General features: G+C 27.3%; 1 long non-coding RNA gene across 1 annotated transcript in view; it reads left to right on the top strand.

The window, feature by feature from the left end:
- LOC129986829 (uncharacterized) overlaps positions 1-27,730 on the top strand; it is a 179,894-nt gene that overhangs the window by 74,508 nt on the left and 77,656 nt on the right. Inside the window, exon 2 of the long non-coding RNA XR_008785567.1 lies at positions 11,590-11,659. This is a non-coding gene — a long non-coding RNA (uncharacterized LOC129986829). The remainder of the gene's footprint in view (positions 1-11,589; positions 11,660-27,730) is intronic.

Below are 27,730 nucleotides of genomic sequence, written 5' to 3'. Positions count from 1 at the left end.
CGCCACTGGATTTGAAGGGATAAAAGGGTTGCTTTTTTTCTTTAAATCAACCAGTCAGTTGTGTGCGCAGTGAGCATTCATGGGCTTGCATTATCTGCATTTCTCTCGGTTGTTGGTTCATTTCCTGTTTCAATTTTGTAGTTTTTTTATTGCTGTTTTTACCCATTTTCATTGATCATCGGACTCTCAGAGCGACAAAAATAATCAAAGACCATCGAATTTTGAAAGTGGAAAAAAAAACAGAAAATTCAATAAAAAAATGAAAATTTAGCTTTCAAAAATAAGTTCAAAAGGTGTGAAATTCTGAAGCCCTAATGGATGAGCTTCCACTGATTGGAAATTTATCTATTTGCTCTTTCAATCCCGTTTCAATGTGGTAATTCAAAAATGCAGATAACTACATAGATAAAATCAAGCAAATAAATTTATTAAAAGAATTGTAGAATCCAATTTTGGGCCCAGTCAATAAAGAGGAAATTCATACACAGTTTTTTTTATTGTTCTAAAAAGTACAAATCGTGAAAAATTGTATTAGTACACGAGAAAATTGAGGATGGAATACTCCAGTCGGTTTATCTTCTTAAAACATTAGAGAAAAATGCGTACTCTTTATAGATAAAATGAATAACATAATAATTTTAATCAGAAAAAAATCAAACACTCCTTTTTCCAATGAAATTTTCAATCAAAATATTGAATTTTGGCTGTGAAACATTCATTCCAAATTACCAAATCAAAAACTAACATACCGAAATTTGCTTGCCATCTATTTCCCATTCTCTTACTATAACTATCCTCAAAAGCAAGTATCTTTACAGAAGCGAAATAAAAATTGGAAAACTAGTTTGAAAACAAATCCAATAAAAACGTCCATCATCAACTACAAGAGAAGGTCAGGGAAAAAAGTAAAAAAAAAAGAGATAAATGACACGGTCTCAGACTAACCGTTATCTGCCGTCATCATTCGTCAGATAAGTGCTACTCGTAAATCCAGCAACGCTAAAAGAAACTGCATCCAAGCAGTCTCCCTTATTGTTGTTGTTGTTGTTACTTACAAGCACCACGGATCAACTGGGATCTGCTCTGAATGATTAAACTGTCTGAATCTTATAATGCCTTGAAATGCACGAAAAGGGCAAATATAATGGTTTTGAAAGTCAAATTGTCCAGAAAATGATATGTTAAGAAAACAAATTGGCGGATGGATATTAAAAATTGGGGTACAAAAATTGATTTAGGATGTTCAGAATTTCGATTAAATCTCTGTTTAAAAATGAATGAAAAAAATCAATATTCACTTGAGTAGAAGCTTAAATGACTAGGGTTTCTGAACTACAACCGGGACACGCTTAGCAGAAGGATAGATAATTTTTTTTCCTGATCAGAAGATCAAGAACTAAAACTGTCCAAGTGAATGCTGAAACGTGCCATCGCTTTACTTCAAAAACATACAACGCCTATATACGCTTTAAAAGTAAAGAGCTGAGTTAGCTTTCTTGAGTATTGTATTTAAACATCAACGCCGCTTCTGAATAGCTTTATGCAACATTTCTTTCCTCGGGGATTATCTTTAACCTCTAAAAGATAAGGGTAAAGATTCTGCTTCAAAAATTCATTGATAGTGGAGCTAATAATAGCAAGAGAAGACATAAATAAGATATTAATAATATTCAAAAGAATTTAAGAATAATTTTCACAAAAATAGAGTGGTTGTGTTCTTTGTATGATGAAATTGGGAAAAGATAGTTCTTCAGACGATTATTTCCTGAATTATAATATACATTGATGCAAACGAAATTGTTTAAGATTACATATAAAACGTAAAATTTAAATTTAAAAATTCAAAAGCATTCTCTAATTGATTGCTTTAAAACAATTCAACAAAAAAAATAATGTCATTTGTAAAGAATTATCAGAAAGGATAAGCTATAAAACAAAAATCTTTTAACGGGCATTAATTTAAAAAAAATTTAATGTATCCTAAATTATGCTTTCTACATCACAATTTTTACTTTTCTTTAATTTTGAAATTTGGGTTCTCTTTGATTGCATTTCTAATTTCGAAAACTATTATCTAAAAACGATTTTTTTAAATCTTAAAATCTGCAAAATTATCTCTTTAATGATGCCTTTAGATTATTATTCTAATTTTTCCACTCTACATACATTTTTTAATACTAATTTTTATTCTAGGTTCTTGCTAATCAATATTGAACATTTATAAATATAGTTAATATTTAAGAGATATAAAAGGCAACGCTCAAATAAGCAGTTTGTTAGGACAAGTATACTTTGGTGGATTTGGTACAAAATTTGATAATTATTTAGAATTGCGGTGCAAACTTCATCCCGCTCGATTCGCTGCATTTTTTTGTTCACAAATACACAAGCTCGCTGCATTGTTCACAAATACACAAACAATCATCGTTCCAAACATGTGTTTTTTGTTGCCGTTTTTCACAGCAGTTTAAAACAAAGGAATTTGTCAAAATGAAATCGAATATTTGCTGATGGCAATATTTTTGCAATGTATTCTTCGTGAGTTATCATAGTCTGGGATTAGAATCTCGGCTTCGGGGCCTCAGATTGTTTGATTCCAGGTCCGATTTCAATAATTCTATGGCTTATAACGTCTGTCAAATTCATCATCTAATTTTTTTAAAATATCTGTATGATAATACAGATATTTGAAAAAAATTATTGGCGCTATTTGGCGACTTTCTATTTTGAAGATTCCAAATGTTACAAGAATTTTGTCGATAACTCACTCCATCAGGAAGCAATTTTGGCGATTATTTTATGAGTTCTTTGCTCCAGACAGACACAGAAATTATAAAAGGTCGGAGAATAGAGATGACAGTCAGTACTGAGTCAGTAGAGTGTTTTCAGCCGAATTCAGCTCAAGTCAATAGTCAACTGAAAATAGCAGACGATTCAAGAGACAAATTGTTGAGCGAAGTTTTACTCCTCAAATTCTGTCTGAGCACTTTGTGTTTTTATGGTGATTTATTTCAGATTTTCTGATTATGTGTTGCTGTTTACTGCGAGTGCTTTTCTTGTGTGTGTTTAGGCTGTGTTTTATCATTGAGCTTTTATGCTTTCTTATAGAATAAAGCATCGTTTTTTGTTATTGAGGCCTGTTGAACGCTATTCACGATATACTCATTGTATCGGACCCTGGTTCGAAAACATCTCCCATAACAATATTATATCTCATTTTAAAGTGTTCTTATGAGAAGGCTGCACCGTTACACTAATGCAAACAAATACGCTACTTTAAAATTCTTATATTTTAGTTAAAATCGATTATTATTTTAGCCACTCATTGTTTTTGTAACAAAAATATTTTAATTCCGTTTTTAAATTAATGTCACATTGATTTTTTATGTTTTTGAATATGTTCTCGCAGTTTTAGTCTCTATGTATTCATTCAATCTATGTGGGCATATAATTACTATAAAATGGGACAAAACAATAGAATTCTAGTCCAACATGTTAAGCTCTATGTGGAGCAAACTATTCACTTTTTTTCTCATTAAATAACTCGTTTTATTTTACTAAATAGGATTTCACATTCTATAATTGGAACATATAAAATAGTTTGTTTACTACACAAACGAAATTTTCTAAGCTTATAGCAGTATGTTGTTGGCATGGAAAGAGAGTTCAAATTAGCATAAGCTGAAGAAGGTCGGGATGCCCAATATAAATAGTACGAGCTTACTTATAACAGGAATTAATTATGATATTAGTATGAATACTCTTAAAAATTAATCAATGGTGATGCCACAATTTATGTAAATAAAATGGACACATTTATTATAACAGCAATTAATTATAATATTAGAAAGAATACTCATATAAATTAATCAGTGGTGATGCCATAACATATAAATAAAATGACCACATTTCTATTTATAGTTAAAGATAAGAAAGATAATTTTGTAAAAATTATATTTTATTTGATTCTAATTTATCTTTTTTTTATCAAAAACTATTTATTTTTGAATAATAATCGGATAGATCCGGGATATTCTAATTAAGAGCCAAGAGTGGTTACAAGCCGAGTGATTGAAATAAAAATCAGAACTTAATGGTCAAATTCAGTTAAATTACTTGATATTTAGTTCAATGGCTATTTTAGTGTCCAGATATATTTATGTGTTCTCACCGCCGATGAACTTAAAAGTAAGAAATTTTCTAAAACCGTTCAATGACTAAGAGTTATTGAGAAGAATATTGGAGAAAAAATCCCACATATTAATAAATAAATGAAGTATAATAATTTATTAAAGAGTGAATTTGAAAAAAAATATTATTAGCTTTTTGAAAAGTGCAGAAAGAGAAAAAGAAATTTTAAAAACAAAATATTGGGTATAGTAGTGTTAAGTCTAGTTCTGTTTAGTAAAAGGAAAGAGAGTATTTACGAAACTAACTTCCAGAAATAAATTATACCTGATTATTTTTTCGTTATAAATTGTTGATTAAAATTTAAATCTGCGAAAAAAAATGAAAAATTATAACTTATATATTTTTCTATTGCTTTTATTGTTTCTTATTAAAGTTGATTCATCCAATATGAGTTACCAAACATTTTTTAGTCAAAGTTGAGGAGCTTGTTTTATAGCTAATTAACATTTTAATTTTAATTTTTGTGGTTTTATTTTAATTGTTATCTGTTTATATTACTCTAAAAATGAACTAGAAAGTAATAATGCAATTAAAATCTTCTGAAAATCAAAAAAATAACAGAAGCAATTAAATTTAATCTGATTAAATTTTCTTAAAATTAATTGCAAATGTTGGAATCAATTACCATTTGTTGAGTATCAAAACGTGTTTATGACATCTTCTTGTCCCTCAACGCATACAGTAAAGTAAACGAAAGAATGAAAGGGTTATTTTCAAGATCCGTTGATAAGAAAAAAGTTAATGAAGTCGAATGCTGTATATCAATGTTTTCTCTCACCGAAACTGTTTTGCCATTGGATTTATAGTCGTTGCCATTATTTTCCATGAAAGTTCGGCTCGTGCTGAATTTTTCTTGAACATCTTTATTGAGTACAATATTTTTTCATTAAATTTTATATAAAGTGGTAAGAGATTTATGCTATTTCTATCAATAATCGGCAACCTTATAACATTCACTGTGCCTACAGCCAACATTTCTCTTAAAAATCATTTCACCTTTTATAATTCTTTTTCTGTGTGCCTTATTTTGCCATAGGAATGATTCGTATAATTTTCTCTTTATTATTCCACCAGGAAGTTGACCATTTTTAGATCAACACAAATAAATAATCGATGTTTCTGACAGCAGAACATCCCGAGAGGAATTTTGTAATTTTTTATCATTATTTTCATTTTGATGTTCTTCCATATGTTTTTTAGAAGGAAAAATTGGCAAGAATGGATCATGATTCCCGTTGTGTAGTAATATACATTTCATACTTTTGGTCAAATCGTTAAAAAAAATCCCCTTATTTTTCAATTTCTTATATATATTATATTATATATAATAGTATACTATTACAAACTATTTATCTTGACTAAATGATAAAGAAAGCTCTCTTCCCTGGTTCTATATGCTGTTATTTTAACATCAGGCCTTAGATTGTTTCTTCCTTTAATCTAGATGGTAGAAGTCTTGAACCTTGCTTTGATAGATATATCCTCATATTTAGTTTAGTTCATTTTCAGAGATATGTTATTGTGTTGGCATCCATACTTTATATAAGTATTTTAAATTACAAAAAAAAAAAAAGGCTTATCTTGATTGCCAGTAAGTGCGAGCGATCGAGACTTAAATGGTGATTAAATCACCTCCATCCAAGTCTGTGTTTTATTTTAAGTACTCTTAATATTTAAAGCAATGTCTATAGCGATATTAAATTTATAAAATTAAATTAAAAGTACAATACGTTAGTGACTGCAGACACCCTTGAAATATTAAGAATAAGCAATATCTCATGAAAACACAGAGAACATTCATAAAAAAAAATATCAATTTTGAATGCAACAATTGCAAAATGCTCTAAAACCGCTAAAATTTCCTTGACAACTAAAAAGGCTTTTTTTACGCTTCAGCAATATTATAAATGATATTTAGCACTTTTTGAAACCCGGGATGAATGATGAAATTATGTCTAGACAAATCTAATAAGTGTCGTCACGTTAGGAAAACAAACTTTCTTGCTTCAAAAAATTAGTTGATGATATAATAAATACATCAAGGATGTGAAACTCAAATGCTAATTCTAGCACTTGCTAAAATCTGAATTTATGCGAGCCATAAAAAAACTTATTCAGCTCTTACGTTTGCACAAAGTCTATCGCAACGATATTTGTAGTTGGCTTCGAGTTTGGCACCTTTGTAGTAGAAGTTTGGATGGAAAATTTACTTTTCATTTTGCATTAACTTTTTAAGAAATAAAATCTAATGAATATGTTTTGAATAAAAATTATTTATTTATTCATTCCAAATTTTGGTCTCAAAATCGAGACAAATATAATACATTTTTTCAATACGCTTCAAATATTCAAAAATCGATTGGTCATTCTCTTCCGGTTAATCCTGAACATCTAGTCATATTATTGATGTGCTACCTCGACGAGACAGCTCTTCCGATTCCACTTTAAGTGCCGCACCAACAGAACTTTCGGAAATTAATTCCTCTTTCTTTCATTGAATTTCCTGCTGTGTGCCCAGACAAACACACAAATGTCGCGCAATCGTTTTCCATTAATTGACGCCGTCGTGCCACATTTTAATGATAGACAAAGGTGAAGAGTGTTTAGCATTCAGGTCCATGCGCTAATAATTCATATTTAATGTCATGGAGCTCAGAGAAAGGGTTGAAAAAGTCGTTATTAATGTTTCAATCATGCAGCTTAATTGTCAGTGGTCCGAAACTAATACCCCGTGAGCACTTCGATGGTGTCTTGCTGATTTTTATCGGAGTTTGGCCAGCGCTTTCCTGGTGAGGGAACTTTCTAAAAGATTCACTTGAGCCTTTTTGGAATTGTTATGCATGGTTGATTTATAAGGCGCAGGTGGTATACCCAGATGGATTTATGTTGTGTTCTTTTGTGCAGTGAAAATGCAGTGATTACCTTTAAATCCATAATAAATCCTTTTAAACAAAACAACTTTTGGGGCCATTAGCAGCGCCCTATGACAATTGAACGCTGAAATTCAAGAGTGACTATGTAGGATTGTACTGAAAAATGCAGATCTCTTATCTGTTATAGAGCAAGATTTCAGGAACTTATTCTTCTGTTGCCAAATAACTAAGCTTAAAAACACATAAACTTTTTCTTATTGCTGCTGTGTTATTATACACTTTTTAAATAAGATACGATCAATTTAAAAATTAGGATACGTTTTCTAAATGGTTGGATTTAACAAACTTAGAGACGCACAACTTTAAAATTTACTGTTAATTGTTCTAATGTATAACAATATCCCCTATGTGGGTAAAACAGTTGCCGGATAAGTAAGCCCTTTTCTTTGAGATTTCAGCAATGATGGTGTGGTTTCTGATTATATCACAAAGACGAAATATATTTTCTATAGGAAGGGTTGGTGTATTCGCCAATGGTGGGTGTTTTGTGATTAATTTTAGTACATATGTTAATATTCTCAGTGACCAATCATTAATATTTCTTCCTAATGAATTTGCATAAAATTCACGAGTTAGTTACATTGTACAATAATGAACTTGAAACAGAATTGGGTTTTCCATTACATAATTATACTCATTTAGAGGAGATTTAAAGAAAATAATCGCATATTGCTCAAATACATTTCTTGCTTGTGCTCTGAAACCAAACGTAAGGTTTTCGATATAATAGGAAAAAATTTATTTCGCATTTCTAAATGTGAATATTAATTGCTATTTTGTCTTTCTGATGTTTAGAAAAACAAAGAAAGCAACAAAATTTTTAAAATAAAGAGCTTAGTTAAGAGGAAAATCTTATTGAAAATATAAGCACCACCCCTGCATTTATTCTAATCATTTACCCGCCAAAAATTCATTCAAACGCACGCATTTTGCTTAGTATTCTTTTAAAACAAAGAAAACGACTGATATAACAAATTGATGAAAGATTTAAAAGCTACAATTCCAAGCATAGAAGTACAGACTTTTTAATGGAGTTGTTCTATAATTGGATGATCCTTTGTGTGTTTTTTTCAAAATCATGCAAGTATAAAACACTTCTTAAAACATCAAACAATTCATGTATAAAAACATCCTGATATTGCGTTTTGAGTTTGTGTCTGCATGTTTTGAAAGATGTAAAACTTTCACTAATTCGGAGGTGAGGTGGGTTGGGTTTACAGACTTTCTATTTCATCCAAGTTCTCCGTAATTCACGGATCTTTATTCTTTTCAAAACGTGTAAAATCGTGCTAAAAAATTCCAAAGGCTCCATATAATTCCTGGAAGATTTTGTTTGTTACTATAGTTGTCGCTACTCGTAATAATAATCTATTAATAATCAATCGATTTTACTGATCAAAACAGCGAGAAATAGATGTTCCGTAACCCGTAACAAATATCCTGTGCATAGAAAATTTGTCGGTTTTAGTGATCAGTTATTATCCAGTAACGATTCATTTCGATGTCCAGGCGGTTCGATATGGAAGTTTTATTATGATCAATAAAAAAGGTGGTTTTGATTTAATGAAAAATTAGAAATCTTTTCTGAAGAACATTCTGAGGCCAAGTTCATTTAAGTTGAGAGACAACTACTGAAGGAACATTTTGTCATGAATGCATGAATCTAATACATGAGAACATACAGTACGAGGATAATGATGAAGAAGAGAAGACAGGAGATAAAACACTGCAAGCCCTTGATTCTTAAGAAAATCAGTGCAATACCACGCTGAATCTTTTACTGAACATTATTCATACGAAGGGTTTATAACTCATGTCGCCCCAACGAATGCTTGATATCTCAATAATTTTGATAACTATTTAAGAAATTTTAAAAGCATTAAATATATATGAATATTTTTCAATTCTGCACATTGAATCTGTTTTTATGTTTCTAATTAAAACGAATGATATTGGGTGGCCTGCTTTTTCTGCTGTCCTTGTATATTTATAGAAATATATTATTTATGAAACATTTTGGATATTCTGAACACTAAATGATGATGAGCAGCATCTACCATTCATTTTTATTCTTTGATTTTGAGGCATTCTTATAAAATATTCATCATTTTTTGATTATTATTTTATTTATTGTTTGGGTATTTACTATTTGGACATATGCACGGTTTAACTATTCAGAGTAAATGACTAACTATACACTTGACTTAACTATTCACAGTAAAACCTTATTAATATCTAAGACTTAAAAAATGTGAGAGAAAGATTCGTTTTGTTGTTGTTGTTGTTCCTATCATAATCCCAAATAATATTACTGAAGATAAAACTAGATATGAGAGAAAAATAATTGCATAAGACAATGAATATACTGGAATATATTTATTCAATGTATTAAATACTTAATATAATAGGGATGACAGTTCATACTGATTATTGCCTGCTCTGAACTGCATATATATTTGTAGAGTTTTATATAAGCTGAGGTTGTAAACATTTCATTTGAAAGATCGAAATACTTTATCACGAATTTATACTCTAGAATTTCAAAACTTATTTACAGGTATAATATGAACATGAAATTAATATCAATAAGATTAAAATTTGACCGTGCAAGTGTTTTATTCTTAAAATACATTTCTTCTTAACGACGTGTTAAATATTTATTGCACATTTTGTTTCTTTTCACTTTTCAAAACTTTCCTTGGTTTTTCGACCTCAGGTCAACAAAGTTCAAAAGAAATTGCATTAAAAACGTGTAGAATTCATTATTACTTTTATTTAATTTGATTGGTTTCACATTTGTAATGATAAAATTTTGTTGTCGATTTTTTTTTCCTTTTAAAATTTCTCACATTTATGCATTCTCGATTATAATACCCTATTGTATTATTTTTAACGTATACTTTTCTGATAATCGGTCAATTTAATTAAATTTCATTCTTTAAAATGGCGCCCCCTGGCAGCGAATTAAATAAAAATTATTTTCAGGATTATGATTATAATAATGATTTTCAAGTAATATGGGATCTTGAAAATCTAGAAACTAATTCAAATAAAGTAAAAGTACTTATTAAAGTCTATTTTTTAAAGTTGTGTGCATGAAATTTCTTTAAAACCAATTTCTGAAATGCCTTACTTCCTCAAAACGTTTTTCTGGAATTTTGTTTCTAATGACATTGTAAAAAAAAGAATTTCGATTATGTCTTTTAATTAACGTAATGTTCTCCAGCTTAAATACAAACTATTTTAGAAGAAATGATAATGTTTGATACCCACCAAATGGACAGAAATTTGGCATGTATTTCTAAAAAACGTAAAAGTATAAACAGGTAGATTTTTTTTAAAAAAATAAGTTAACAATACTGTTATCATAAATATTTAAAATCTGGTACATAAATTAAGTAAATGTATAACGGCTAGATTTTCTGAACTCAATACAGAACATTAGTGACAAGAAGAGGAAATAAATAAATAAAAATGTAAATGATTATAAAAAAATTTAAAATGTGGAAATGAAATCAAAAATATTATGTTCTGCTAGTGGTTTCAGATTTTCTGAACTCAATACAGACACTGGTGACAAGAAGAGGAAATAAATAAATAAATAAAAACAAAAAATGTAAATGATTATTATAAAAAAATTTAAAATGTGGAAATGAAATCAAAAATATTATGTTCTGCTAGTGGTTTCAGATTTTCTGAACTCAATACAGACACTGGTGACAAGAAGAGGAAATAAATAAATAAATAAAAACAAAAAATGTAAATGATTATTATAAAAAAATTTAAAATGTGGAAATGAAATCAAAAATATTATGTTCTGCTAGTGGTTTCAGATTTTCTGAACTCAATACAGACACTGGTGACAAGAAGAGGAAATAAATAAATAAATAAAAACAAAAAATGTAAATGATTATTATAAAAAAATTTAAAATGTGGAAATGAAATCAAAAATATTATGTTCTGCTAGTGGTTTTACAAACTTTGTCTTTATTTCTTTCAGGCCTATTTATTCAAACTGGTCGTATTTGTATGACCTTATTCATTATATAGTAAAATTTCGGAAGGAGGATTTTTCAAAAGTTAACTTTCTGAATTTTCCATTCTTATTTCAAAAAATTAGCTCTTAGTTTTGATTTGTTAGTTCTAATTTTTGAAATCTGTACTATTTACTGTATAAATAACGAAATAACCTGGAACGTTTAATACAAATTTGGCATTATTTTGAATCTATGACCAACCATCGAAAATTAGGATATTCGAAAGGAATTTATTTATTTATTGTTATTTATCGAAAAAAGAAAATATTTTTATGTTTTTTTTTATTCAAAACCCATTTATCTTTTGTTCTGTGATGGTAAAGGATCATTCTCATTAATTCTCATAACTTTATCATGATAATTATTGGTCATATTTTTCTGTCTGTTAATAGCTATTATAGTCTTAATAAGCTTTTTTTTATTTTCAGTGTATCCATTTTGAAATTCAAGTTTCAGTATTATTTTATGACTGATGAGCCACATGCCAGTACACAATAGGTGAGCTAACCTTTACTTATCAAATTACAACTGTGTAACTTTAGATTATCAATTTTGAATTTTTTTATTATTTTTGGTGGGTATCTTGCTAAAGCTACGAGTTAATATCTTCTATGGATTTTCATATTGCAAATATTTCACAGAAATTTAAGGAAATATATGTGAATCTATTAGATATTTAATCAATTAAAATATATTATCAATTAAATATCAATCAGTTAATCAAAGTAATTAAATATTTTAATTTATTTCAAAATAGTGAAAAGTTATTGAATATTATATTGATTATAGTTAAATTTAGCATGAGTATAGTTTCACTATATGATTTGCGCAGCAAATATTTATTTAAGAATTCTAATGGATTCCTCACGGTTTACACAACGTACGAAAAACTATAATGAATATCGATATGAATGTGAACTGTGTTACCGATACCATGACTTCGGAAATATTCAAAACTGATGAATTAGAGGATTATCAAGTGTTAATTGAGCTGATGATAAAAAAAAAAGCTGGAATGTATACTTTTTTAAAAGACGCCGTGGAATCCATATAAAAACTTATTTTATTTCCCAAAGCACTATTGGAAAATATTTATTGAACCTAATTCGATTCATAATGCCTGTATTTAATTTTCAGACGCCGATTAATTTTTTTTTAATGATAGGCCTATCTGAATACATAAAAGGTATATGACTACGATCTGGATGATGTTTCGAAAGCTGCTATAAAATCTTTATATATATTTAAAATTTTTGCATAAAATATCTAAAAAGAAAATACATCTATACAAAACTATACCAGTTGAAAGCTAAAGATAGTTTATAAAGGATATCCCTTCTAGTTTAGAAATTTATCAAGCAATTTGTTCAAAATCTTGCAGATACCTTAAAAATATATATTATTTTATTCCTGAATTAAGAAAAACAGTTATATTTCTATCCAGTCGTTAAATATTGGAGTTCGATTGATAAATAATGTGAAATTTATCTCATATTGTGAAACATTAAAACTACTGTAAATCATTCTAAATGAATAAATTACCTGTTCAGAAACGGCAACACTATTGAAAATTATACAAAATCTGAAAGAAAAAAAAAAGAAGAAAAAAAAACCTATTCTGCGTTAGATTTTGATTTGTAAAATTTTTCGCTGAAAATTCTTGGCAAAATTTAGAATATGAGAAATTATCATTTGAAAATATATAATAGCATTAAAATGTAAATTATTAAAATATATTACTACCCAAAAAATTGCATAGAAACAAAATTCAAACGATTTTATGCAGAAAACTTTTTGGAAGTTAAGAACATTAAATGAAAATTATTTAATATATTCATAAACAATCTATTTTCAGACATAGTTGCTATAAATTGTTAAATTAAGAAATGTATAATTACTATTCAAGTTTGGCTATAAAGTAGGATTTTTCTCATTTTTATGATAAATGTTGAATTTTAAAATTTAATAATACACAGCATTCTATAATTTGTAGCAATATATAAGTGCTATTTTAAAACTTTAAAATCATTATTTTTAAATGAATTTTCACCGGTTGATTTTAATAAATAATGATCAAAATTAAAAATTTTGCTTATTCATCAGCCTTTTAAAAGAACGTATAAAAAATGATGTTTGACAATAACGTGAAAAATGCACAATATGTAAAGTGATGTAAATAAAAATGCAACTTTTAAATTATTTTTAAAAATCTGAAATTATTTTTTGTGTGATTCGAATGGTGGAAAGGCTAATAAAGTAATTAGCCGAGAAGAGAGTGTTTATTATTTAACAGTTGTTTTTAATAACCAATTGATACGCCGAGAATACGGGTTATTTATTTTTAATTTCGATTAAATCGTTTAGATATATTTTCATGTTCAGCATTCCGCTAAATTATTAGATGTTAAAGCCGTGATATCTTAATTATTTTACATATATTCTGTTTATTTGTCACAAACGTTTCTAATGGTGACCAGTCCCATGACGTCAGACCAGCATTAGAAACGCAAATGTCCGGTTCATCTATATACTAAATTTCACAGTATTGTAACTTTTTTATTCGTCTTACAAATTACATAGATAATGCATCTTCTTCTTTATCTTTCAATAAGAGAAGAAAATCAAGCGGTTATGTATTTCAAAAAATGAACATGGGCTGAATTTCAAGGCAGCAACTTATCTTTTGATAGAAGTAAGGCAAATAGGCGGCTCTCTAGGGCTAACACATACACGCACATTTTTTTCTTATTATTAGTAGAAAAATATTTTCAAAGCTACCTTTTAAAGAAACTGAAAAACTTATCTTTCGATATCTGTTATGGTATTCTATTTGTAAATAATCACTTCGTTTGTGGTTTTCAGTGGTTCCTGAGATATACTGATTTAATGCTGATTTATGATTGGATAATAGCTTGCTTTCTCAGTGGATATTCTACTCACAAATATCTTACATCGCACCAACATTAATTTCTATTTTTATCATTATTATATGGTATATATTCATGGAGTTAATTTACGATTCTCATTTTCCGAAGTCAAAAAGCCTCTGCCTTGAAGCTACCGGCCGTCAAAGAAAATTAGAATTCCCACTTTTTCGGCAAGCGGATTTTTTTTTTTTCCATGCCTCATTGTACTTTGAATAGTAAGGGAAAAAGTCTTAATGGGAGATAGAATAAACTATCTTTGCTTTACTAATTTTAGCCCTTTTAAATAAAATATGGAATATACGTGTTATGTTTGTTCAACATATCAAAAACTGTCTATTTAAACTTTACTTCATATGATATCAAACGATATTTATATCGAGTGAAAATTAGCAATGATAATTGAAGAATAAGGAAAATAAGGGACGATAAAGAAATTCTTTAATCTGGATGAAAAATTTTTTATATCCTTTATTAATAAAAAAAAATTTCTATTTAGTTTATTATTACAAAACGTTCATTAAAACATCTTTTGTGCACCTAATATCTGAGAGCAAAATTTAAAATATTTATAACATAACAAAGGTTATAGTTATCCCATATTCAATCAATTTTGATGACTGCATGCTGTAAGCACGAAATGCTAGAAAGTTAAAAATATATTTTTAACTGTTTTCTATGTAATAATAATATTCTTTTAAATAAATGCATTAAAAATATTTAAATTACTTCGTTATAAAAATGCTTTTATATAAAATATCACACACTTTCTTCACCGTCTACATTTTTTAATCAAAATGAGAATAAGAACACGAACTGATCGAAACATTTAAAAAAAAAAAAAAGGAAAGAAAGAAAGGAATCTCTTTCAACCAATTTTTTTCCCTATAAGATATTAGGAATTTTTCAAGAATCATAAAATTTAAAGAAGCAGTGCGAGTAGCATCACGGAAATAAATAGGAACATAATTTTTAATTTATAAAAATTTTAGCTGGTTAATTAATCATTAAAAAATCTACTTTAAAGCTTCCTTGTATTTCATGGCATTTGTGAGTAAAATTTGAAAAAAATTTATTTTTAATAGTTCAGTTTTAATAGTTTTTTTTATTTTTAATAGTATTTATTTTTAATAGTTTTTATTTCCAGAATATAAACTATGTTTGAATTCACTTTTGTTTGTATCGAGTAAACCACTGGAAAACAGGAGGATTTTATTAATACTTTACATTCTTGACGAAGAAAGATTTAAAAAATACTTAGTGAAAAGAAGCAATAATTCGAATATAAAAATGAAAATTGATTTCATTGAAATTTTATCACCTTGAACGTTGTCTGACATTAAAATATCTGAAATAAAGTGATTAAATATGAAATTATTTTTTAAATAGTGTTATAAATATAGATAATGAAACCGCAAAGTATGAAATCGAGAAATCAGTTTCTATTTCGCTTTATACTTCATTTGCGTTAAAAATAGTTATTATGTCATTTTTAATACCTAATTTGCTCATTGACATTTTAGTACTCACTTCTGGGAGTTCCTTTATAACTTAATAAAATGAAAAAAATAAAAAAAAATTCTTAAAGCTTCTTCAACGCCCAATAATAAAAAACATTTTTAAATGAGATGGAAATTTGAATCCTATTCGAAACATTGTAGCATGCTAATGTTTCAGACTTTTATTATATCACCCATTGCATCTACTGCCCCCCAAAAAAAATTTCGCTCAATTTATAGGAAGAATGTAAGCAAAAATGGATTGCTTATTGAAAGAAAGCAGAAGTATTTTTTAAAAATCTTATTTAAATGTTAAAAATTCTTTTTTTTTACACTACCTATTTCAAACATTATATAATTTTTAAAAATTTCTCTCTATTAACCGTGATGTTGACGATTACACGAAAAAAAAATTAATATTTTCGTAAGATGGGTGTATTAAAACATAGTAAAACTTAGAAATTTTACAAAATATACTTTTTTAAAAATAAAGTGAAATCTTTTCACTCAGTTTGCAGAAAGAATTGCATATAAAAAAGAAAGGAACTTTAAAAAAAAATCTTGTTTAAATCTTAAAAATTCTTTGTTTTGCATTGCCCATTTGATTTTGAAACTGTTTTTTCTCCTTTAAGCATTATAGATATTTTTTTAATGTACTCTTCATTAACAGCGATGCTAATGATTGCACGAAAAATTTTATTTAACATCTTCTGAAGATGTGCTACTAAATCATAGTAACTAAAACAATAAAAAATTTTATAAAATATATTTTTTTAAAAATATTTCGAAAATATACTGAAATCTAAAACAAATTATATGGAAATAAAATTAGTGCCCCAGAAATGTGATTCAGACCATCAATTAAAGAATTTGTTATGCATATTTTTCAGCAAATTAATGAAATGTAAAAATAATTTTTCTGACATAATATGCTCTGACAATATTCCAAAAAAATATATTTCAATTAACTTTTAATTAATATTCTGATTGCAAAAATTCTTCACCTGTGAGCACCTATTTCTTAATCAGTAAATGCATCTAAGGTTTACTACCTTTAAGTTCTTTTTTTCATCAATCCTGTAGTGTGTTGAACGATTTTTTATGTCGCTATTTACTGGTAATATACCATTCGATATAACAATATCATGTTAAAGAAATGTCTAAATTTTTAAAAAAAATATAATTACATTTGAGAGAAATTTTGAAATTAACCGTCATCACTTATTTGAAACCATGCTAAATATTATAAAATTAAATAAAAATTTTACGAGAAATAACGGAAGAATTTTTCGATTCATTAAGTACCACAGAAATGCAAATTTTTAGAGACATTAATAATTTCTTATCAGTTTTGAGATATAAAAATGGTAACAAAAATCAAATTTAAGATAAACCTTTTAAATAAGAAATGCATAATTAATACGAACGTTTGACAATAAAGGTGAGGTATTTCTAATTTTTATAATAATTTTTTAATTTCAAAATTTAATTATGATCCATTACTGTGCAATAATATATTAATTTTTACTTTGAAAAGAACATTCTTTAGTAGCGTTAAATTTCTAAGAATCAAATTTGCTTGCTAAAATTTTCATTATACATCTTTTCACCTATGTTATTTTATGTCATCCCCTTGAAAGATACATAAATAGCTTTTTGCCATTTATTTCATTGTTTTTTTATTTCGTTCAAAGCGTAACGTTATTGTCGGGCTTTAGGCTGAAATTTAGAAAATCTTTCAAATTGTCTTTTCTTTATCTTATAAACGAATATTATTTTTAAAAACCTTATGCATGATATTAATTATTCCTTCATTATTTGGCTATTACTAAATGCGTAAATAAAGAACTGTAAATAAAATAAAAGTTCCGAAAGGAGACATTGTTCCTGTTATACTCTCATTTAAATGTGACGTACAAAATGATTTAATATGGATTTTGAACATACAAGCCTCAAAAATAGAATTATTCCATTCGAATGTACCAAAAATTTTAAACAAATTTTGGTAGACATATAACTCACACTATTTTAAAAGCCTTAATACCATTCTGTTTATTGTCCTATGCATATACTTAATTTTCTATCTATATCACAGGAAAGGGCAACAATATTTTTAAAAATAGGCGCAGTTTACAATTTTTTGTCACTGTTCGATTTTTAAACAACCTTCATTGTAAGTGCAAAAAATTTCAAAAATTTTATTCAAAGAATTCCTTATTTTGAAATCTTTTTAATAGTGAAAAATAAAAAAGAATCCTCACATCTCGATCAATCAAAAATATTAATTATAGAACAATAAAAAAAAAGCTAGAATAAAATATTAACAGAAACATTGTAAACGATTTGAATTTCATTTCAACAATCTTGTCTTAAAACACACTTAAATATTTTTTTTAAAAAAATTGAGGGAAAATGTAAAAAAAAATTATATAGTAAAAGTTTTTTTTTTAAAAATTGTGATGTAAAAAACGTTTTTATTATTTTCAAGAGTTATCACGGAAGAATGCCGAAATTTCACTTACTTTTACTAAAGTAAAACTCCACCTAAAATTTAACTTTTTTCGTAACTTTTCTTCCTCCTAAGAATGCATATGCTAATCAGAAGCATTATGTCAAAAATTCCGTCATCAATAGCTTTGCGTCAAAAATACACATTCTACCTTATTAATAGTAGAGATTTATTTAAATATTCGAATGCAAATTCGTTTGATTCAAATAAACGTTTCATTTGCGCCATTTTAATGTTCAAAACTGTATGAAAAATTTTGAATGTTAAGAGCATTTTGCTGAATTATATAATCGAAAACATTTTTCTCCTGGACTGAAATTTGTGGACCTCTAGTTCACAATATTAGTAAGCAAAGCAAGCTTATTTTTATAAGTAACCATCTTCGGCCACCAATTAATTCACTAAAATTTATGATTGCTAAGAAATTTTAATTAAATATTTTCTGTAATTTTGCCCTAATGGCTTCCTTATTAATATATTTTTAAACTTCAACTTTTGTGAACATATAATTCATATTTTGGAAGCCTAGCGCCATTCTGTTCATTGCATTATGCATCCCCCCCCCCCAATTTTTTTTCTTCAGTTATATCACCATAAAGGGCAAGAATTTAAAACTAGATGTACTTCAAAACTTTTTCCTTATTGCTTTATTCTGACGTTAAAAACAATTGCCAATACTACAAAAATATCAAAACATTTTATTAAAAGCATGCCTTATGTTGAAATCTACTTTTTCTCACTCTCTTTCTATCTATATTGCTTAAAATATTAATGCAAAAAATGGTAAAATTTAGATGAGAATTCTTCGAAATTAAAAATGAGTGAATGTAATTCTATCTATATTTTTAAAATATTAAGATTATTACGTATTAATTTTAAACTATCTTCTGCTTCTAAGCCATAAATCTCCTAGTGATACATTGTTTTTTCATTGAATATTTTTAATTGAAGGAAAAAAAATCTCTAATATGAACAGTGCGTTTTAATTTTTAATAATTTAAGAATATGTTAATGAGTGAGGGGATTTTTCTATGTGTGACACATGCAGCGAACTTTTGTAAGCCTAGACTCATAAATCAAAATCTCACTTAAATGTTAAAATTCGGTGCATAAATAATTCACTAACAGTTTAAAGCTTTTTAAGCCCAAAATATTACTTGTTAATTAATTTTTAAAAAAGGCGACTTGTAAATACTTTGAGTTTAAAATTATTCATTTATTCCAGATGAATTACATGCATTCAGGTTAATTAAGATAGCCGACTATGCTGAAATGTCGACTTTTTGCGAAATTATCATGTTTTTTAAAATTTGAAATTCTTAATGTTTGAGCAGGTATCTTCATAAAAATCGTTAGAATTTAGCAGCAGGTTTCTAAGCCTATTTCTTGGGACACCGATTTTTATATCTGTATTTAGATACATTTCAATGCTACTTTATATCTTTAGAAGATTTTTTTTCCAATTTTAATCTTTGATAGAATTTTCTTACAAAAAAAAATCTCTTAATTTAAAATTCAATGCATAGTTTTTGTTCAAATTTGGTAAAATAATTTCTCTGCAATTCCTGAACTAGAGAATAAGTAATCTATTCATTTAGAAATATTTTATAATTGTTTTAGTGCTTCACAATATGAAAAAATTGAAAAATTCGTGTTATTTATTAGTCGAACCCGAGTATTTAAAGAATGGATAGAATTACAGCTTAATTTTTAGTTCAAAGAATGGATAATATATTTCTTAAGCTATCTGCAAAATTGTAAGCATCCCCGATTTTTTTTAATTGCCACTTAACTAGTGTATTTTGGTTTCTTAGTTATTTTTTTCAATATCTTTTATGCAGATATTCAAAAATATAACTATTTTCTAACGTTTTTCAAAAATTTAATCCCTAATGTAGACATATGCCTTAAATAAATTCATTTAAATTTTTTTTTATATATATATTCAGATCATGTTGCCATATAGAACCCATTGAATCTCCACCCCAAAATAAAAGCACAATATTCCAGTAATGACAAATGACATTACAGGTCCAGAGAAAAGTTTTAAATGTTTGTACTATACTTCTAGTTGAATCAAAATGGCAGCTTATTTTAACAGGTATAATCAGATTAGATTGTACAACGAGGAGGTTAATCAATTTTTATAAAGAAAATTATTTAAAAAGCTATGAACTGTGAGTAATGCTTCATTTTTATAAAATCTATTTGATTTTGTGCAGTTCTCGTCGAAATATCAAAATGAATTTTTAAATAATTAAATATTTACAAAAAACGGCAAGTGAAATGAAAATCATAAAACGATTCTTAATATTTTTTTTTCTGTTAAATATAAAATTTGCAATTAAAAAATTTTTTTTCACATATTCCACAAAAGAAGATAGAAATTAATATTCACCGATTTATACAAATAAAAAAAAACCGCTATATTATTTATTAATTGTTCTTCAAATCTGATATTAATAATAAAAAGAAGAAGAAAATGAGGCAATCAACATTCCTCGTCTGCGGCATTCGACCTCATTCATTACGCAAAACATTTCCGTTGGAGAGTGCCACCCGAACCAAACAAAAATAAATAAGCACCGGCAACGGAAACATGTCGATGCGAAAAAACAACAAATAAATCAAGAATCACTCGAACAGCTTTTGTTCCCGCAGCAGCGGTAGGAGTTGCCACAATGCTGGCCCGTCAATACCCTCCGCTCACTTTATGCCTGCTCGTATCAAGAACGTCCATCTTCGAAGAAGAGAGGGGGGGGCATAGTGTGCACGTCCTACGCACCCTGGTCACGTGATCGTCTAGACAGGCACTCGACACTTGGGGAAATAATATACATAACATGATCTAACGTCTAGGCTTGATTTTGATGTCTGGGATATCAGGTGCATTGAACCCATTTATTTTTTTTTATTTTTATTATTGCTTTTGCTGCGTGTAGTTTTATTATATTTTTTTCATCTCTCTCGCTCTCTTCGGTTTATTATTTTTTTCGATTAGATAGCTTGCTTTTCTTGATAGAAAATTTTCCCTCATACGCTAATCAGTGGGGTTTTTTCTGCTAAAGGGAAGAAAAGATGCAGAGTTGAATTATTATTCCTAGCGAATATCTTTTTTTTTTTTTTCCCCTTTTTCTTTTTGACGAAGAGGGGATCTGCTTTGTTTATTCTAAGTCTGCTGAACTGGACTGGAAGGGAGAAAGTGGTTGAGGAGGAAAAGTTATTAATAATAAAGAAGAAAAACAAATCTGGTTTCTGTCCAATGAGCGCGCAGATGAACGAATGTGTCGCCGGTATTGAAATTTTGGCGGGAAGAGTTTTGGTTATTTTATTCGAACAGAGCGTGTTGCTGGGTGGTGTGACGCTGTTTGCAAGATGATTAATTTTTAGAATGCGGAAAAAATACCTCACGAAATTTTCTTAATTTTATTTTTCTTATTTAACATTTTTATTTTTAAAGTTTCATCAATTTTGTATTCTTCGGTGAATTGTGTTATAAAAATAATTTTTTCATCCTAACGAATTTAGGTTTATTGTGTCATATAATATTCGTTGAAAAATTGGAATGTCTAAGAAATTTTTTTATTACATTTTATATTAATATTTATTATTTTAATAAGATTTTCCCTCATTTTCGACCTTTTTTTTTTCTTTAATATTCGAATCACTATTAATGCAAAGATTTCTCATAAAAGGAGACATTTTTATTATAATTCGAAATTATGGAAGAAAAATCTGTTTTTTTTTAATTCGCAGCTTTAAATTGGATTTGGTATTAAAATATGTATATACATAAATTATGAATTAAACCTTTCATGTTAAAAATGTTAATCCGAAATAGTCTAAATATTGTTATTATAGTGTTTTACCCAGCATGAGGGAATTAAGATTCTACTGGGCAAGATTTCAATTTAGTTTTGTAATTTTTTTTAATGTGAAATTTCAAGAATATTGAATACACTAAGCTATAAAGAATATGCTAAGCAGGCAAATATGTAGAAACCCTAAAAATATATGCATTATGAGATTTCAATTAAAATTAATATTTTTTTCTGAAAACAAACTAAAAAAATAATTTCTGAATAAAACTAAAAAAGATGCAATTGTATTTAGAGAGCGCTAATGCTGCTATTACTAAAATACAGATAAACTTAACCAAATCAGTAAAAATGTCAAATCAATGTTAGCAAAAAGAATAAATATAGAATTAAAAAGAAAGAAATTAAGAATCCGGTCTGAAGATCTTCCTTTTTGATTCTGTATTTATTCTTTTTGCTAATATTGATTTCGTATTTTTACTGAAACCCTAAAAAGATATATTTCAAAATTCCTTCAGTTTGAGTGATCCAATACTTTATCTCTTACCTAATCAGTTATCTATAATTGTTTTTCCTATAAACATGCAAAATTCAACACAACTTAAAGAAATGTTTTGTACTTAATAGTTGCATTTTTTTATTTGTTCAGTCCTATTCATGTTTTTTTTTATTCAATACAAATTTCTCTGATTCAATATAAAAATTCAACATGTTAAAATAAAAAAAAGGCAATTTACAATCTATATATAACAACAATCATATATATTGACATAGTTAATTACACTACATGAAAGAATAGCAGCGTTAAAAGAAATTTCATCATTACTTATTTGTGAAGGTAATGTTAATTGTTAATACAAGAAAATTTGAAAAAATTTAATAAAAGAGTAATTTTAGCAGAAATGATAATCCTTTTAAAACAGAAATGATAATCCAAAAATCCTTCATTATAAATATTTTTCATTATTAATAATGAAAGAAAAATGAAGGGTGAAGTATTTGTAGTAACACTATAATTGATTTGAAGTTCATTACAGCAGTAAATTGTATTGTTGTAAAGTAAGCATTAAAATATTTTTAATTAATTTTAAAATAGATAAAAAAACTGGTAAGGGAATTAAATTAGTATAGAGAGAAAATAATTTTCGAAATTTCAAGATTTTGTAAAAGTTATTTTTGTGCTATGACATTTTCCTCTTTTATAATATAATAACGTCAAAATTATATTTAATTGCAATTAATTAAAATTATTTTAAAAACATTCCCTAGAGTACATATACTCTGAAGTGCATCTGTGCCAAATCTGGAAACTTTAGATCTAAAGGTTTGATAGATGACTGCCAAAAACATACATTCTCACTTAATATTAGAAAAATTTTAATGAAAACTAATTTAATATAAAATATTATAATATATAAAATTCTCTTACCGCCTGCAGTTTAATTTTGAAATTGTTTAAGAATATTAATCACTTTAAATGATTTTTAATATCCGCTGGAGTTAATTTTAAATTATCGATGATATATAACGATTGATTCCACATTTAATTAAACATTGCCCTATTAAATCATGTTGCGCCTCACGTTTCTGTAAAACTATAGTGGGAATAATATTTTTCGATACTTTTATTTTATTTGGAGTTCTTTATTACGCATTTAGTGCACATTCAAATAGCAATGGAAAAATTTATCTCATGGGTAAGGTTTAAAAAAATGACGTTCGTTTATAAATTAACAATTAAGAAAATGTAATGGATTTTCTAAATTTGCTCGAAAAATCGAAAATAACACTACTTCTTGGGAAAACTAAAAGTAAAAAAAAAAAGCAGCAAAGAACTATTTATAAGTTTATCAAGGAAGTGACATAGAGATGAAAAAGTGCATAATCGAAATTTTTATAAAGTATCTTACAAATTTAATGCTACCTTTGATGCTTACAAATTTAATGCTTGCATATACCTTTAAAAATAATAATTTTATACTTAACTAGTATATTATTATATAATAATGAAGATAACGTTTAAATTTCGAAATTAAATATTTATAACAATGAAAAATTCATACCTGTATATCCTATATTGAGTACTAATTATAATTTCCCATTTTAACGATTTAAGTTCATTAAAGAAAAAAAAATTATAATGAAGAAAATAATCTTTAACTACCATCTGGCTTGTTGATTTTCTGTGAGTAGTTACAGCATTTGGTATCAAATTATTTTTATTGAATGTTTTATCAAATAATAAAAAGTTCAAAGGTTTTCAATGAAGCCAAGTGCATCTTTAAGAAAGGGCGGAATAGCTTATTCGTACTCTTCAACGTCATCGCTTAAATCAGCATCTGACAATCTCTCGTTCATTAATTTATCAATTGTGAATAAATTTCAAGTCATATGATGTATGTATTACGGCTCGAAAGTCGATCGTAATACTGATTCAGTGTACCAAATTCGGTATATAACCGAAGCTTTGTGTCCCTTAAATGAAACATTTAATGATTGCTTTCTTTGTGAATGAATCAGACTATGATGAAACTGCGTTCAAATGGGGAACTTATAAATGATGCTTTACTCTTGTGACTTATAGAAGTTCGAAAAGGGAAAAACAAGATGGATTAAAGAAGCACACATGAAGTATTTTAATATCACTTAAACAATCTTTCTTATGGGTTGATGCATCTGCACTGGACAAGATAAAGAGACCGTATTTTATAAATAATAAGAAATTAGGTAAATTCCTTAAAAAAATTAAAATATTCCAAGAAAAATTAAATTTTAACACAAATATAACATACACTTTTACACTTTTCAAAAGACCGAAAGAATTGAGATTAAACCAGGAAAAGTATAAATGGAGAGAATCTATGTATATTAATTACCTTTTAAATTTAATCTAAAAGATCTACAAATAGTCTTGTAAAAGATGGGAAATGTTTGAAAACGGGATATGTGTGATTGGATTTGTAGTATTTAGTGTCGCAAGAGCCAATTCTAACTATTCTGTGCCAGCCATACGGTGTATAGTTAAAAAATACTTTTTATATTAATAAAAATTATTTAAATGTGAAATTGTGTTAAATATATCTAATATATTTGTATGCTGTCTTATAAAAATGGCAAGAAGTTAAAATTACAAAGTCAAATGTTAGATAAAATAGTAAAAAAAAAAAAAAAAAAAAAAAACAGCTTTTAAAAACTTAAAAACATTTTGATAAGGATATTCGCTCACGAGCATTCGCATGTCCGATGGCGAGCAGTTAAAATATCGTTGACAAAACAGAAATCATATATATGATATGTGAGATAATATAATAAGAGCAAAACCACCTATTTAAAATATTAAATTGAAATGCGGTACATTTTTAATCTTGGATTATTTTTTTAGTTAAAGTAATGAATTTTGGGACAATTCCATTTAATCAGGGCATTCAATAATTTTATATGTGTAGCAAAAATGTGCAGACGATTTTATTTTTATTAAAATTAGCTATCTTAACTTACTTTTTAAGTACTGAATCCAAATCGATTTTAATAATGAAAAATAAAATATGGTACAATCCGAGGTGTCCAAGACATGACCGGTGCACTTTTCCCACATTGTCGTCCGGTCACCTTAGGTTAAGTGCTAACTTGCATGCGGTCGAAACGAAAGAGAGCTCGAACTTCGCCCAGAGCATCCAACGACTGGCGACGGCGGTAAAATTTCTTTGCCCCATTGGCTTAGCAACCGAGTTACGACTCCATGGTAACTCAGAAATTATTTAATCAGTTTCTAACAAAATAAACAATATATTTTATTAACATTCTAAATAGTTAAAATTTTATTCTTTTAGTTGTTTACTTTTTTAACTAAAATCACGGAATGCATTTATTCATTATTTGTAAGTAACGTTTAAATGTAACTGCAGATACTTTGGGCACGAGACGATCTTCTGTTTATATGCAAAGATATAATGACGTCCTCTGCCAATTTGTTTAGAATAATTATGAAGCAATTTTTATGTTACCAAGGGATCATGTAACCTGCTGTTCACACGAATACAAGCTGAGTAACTCGTGATTTACAAGAGTAGATAGCCTTGAAAATAGATTGCGATTTATTGAGGTAATAATATATATAAATTATAATTCACAAATATGTGAACCTGTTTTAAATCGCTATATATAAACAATGATTTTGAAAAGTCCGAATTAAATATATAAAACATTATTCATTTCTATTTCCATTTGTATTTGATTTGTTATAAAAATTCTAATTAAAAGACACTATATGTAAAGATACATGTAAGTCAGAAAACCTAACCGATTCATAAAAAAAAAAAAAAAAAAAAAAAAAAAATGTTTACACTTTACTTGCACTGTACCTCTTTGTAAAAATAAAAAATTTTAATCGGTTTTTGGCTAGTTCTGAAATTTTGTGCAATTGCATATTTTTGCCTACAATACAATATTTCAATATTTTCAAATTTTATGTATCAGCTAATCTATAAAGGTAGTTAAATTCTAATAACTTACTAATGGCGCCTCTTCACTAGGAATACTAATGTGTTAAAAATTAAATTCTAAAAAAAGTTGGAAATAATAAAAATATGTTTGTGAAGCAGTTTTTATTGTTTTTATTATCTATTCTTCTTTATGTTGTGATTAATTCTTATCTTTCAATAACAGAAATGTCAGCATGCGGCTTATTTATTACATAAATCTTAGTCTTGAGGTTAATTTTGACGTTCCAAGAAAAAAAAAGAGAGAAATGCAGGGTAATGAAATAAAGATATATTTTACGATTAATTTGATATCGTTTCTTTTGTTATGTATAATTAAAGGCTTTACATTATAATTAATGAAATATTGTAACAAATTGAAAAAATTAAAGGAGATTTAAATTGTGGATAAATTTTCAGGTTTGATTCGTCTGAATTTATTTTATTTTTAAATTTATTCTCAATAATATGGCAACGATAACGTGCTCACAAAAAGTGCATTTAATACCATCACAATATACTTAAATATAAAGTATTATAATATTTTAAAAAAATTATTATAAAAATGAAGAAAAATGATATTATTGAAAAGATGATCTTTGAATTTTAAAATGGTGTAAAAATGGTTTAAGTGCATTTCTATGCTCCAAAGTTCTTGAGACGATACTTTAAAATTTTAATTAACTTTAATAAAAAATGTAATAAAATTTTGATTAAACCTTCATTAATGTGCACATACTACCCAAGAATTAACAATATGTCACATTTGATAGCTATAGATGTAAAAGTCTGCATTGTAGAACGCAGTTTTTACATAATGTGCCAGCCTATAAATATTATTAACACTTTCAACGCTGCCGACGAGATATCTCGTCTTTCAGATACTTCCAATTACAGGTTTGAAATGAATGAAATTCAGAAATGAAAAGGTATTCTTCAGCTATGTATAAGAAAGTTCAACCTATCTAAACTCCATAAGAGACAAATTTTAATCCACAGGAACAGGAATTGAAATTTTAAAGTTAATTAAAGTTAATTAAATTTTTAAATAAAACTGTATAATTGGTTTTATTGATTTATTTATTTTTAATCCTTCGACTTTTCCCTAAGTGCATTTTTTTTTCCTACGTGACTCTGAGCGGAAATACTTACTTACATATTCATACCCGAAATTACGACCATCAAAGGCTATTTATAAATGGGAAAAAGCAGGCATATTGCCACAAAGAAATAAACAGCGAATTGTGCTCGGTCCTTTCCGTTGGGAGAAAAGATCTAAGAATATATTTCCTCTTTATTTGAATTCATTATTCTCAAGTATGAGATCGTATCGAAAAGTGC

This window comes from Argiope bruennichi, chromosome 1 (genome assembly GCF_947563725.1).
Source record: "Argiope bruennichi chromosome 1, qqArgBrue1.1, whole genome shotgun sequence".
In the NCBI taxonomy this organism is placed as follows: Eukaryota; Metazoa; Arthropoda; class Arachnida; order Araneae; family Araneidae; genus Argiope; species Argiope bruennichi.
This window is presented reverse-complemented; position numbering and strand designations above follow the sequence as displayed.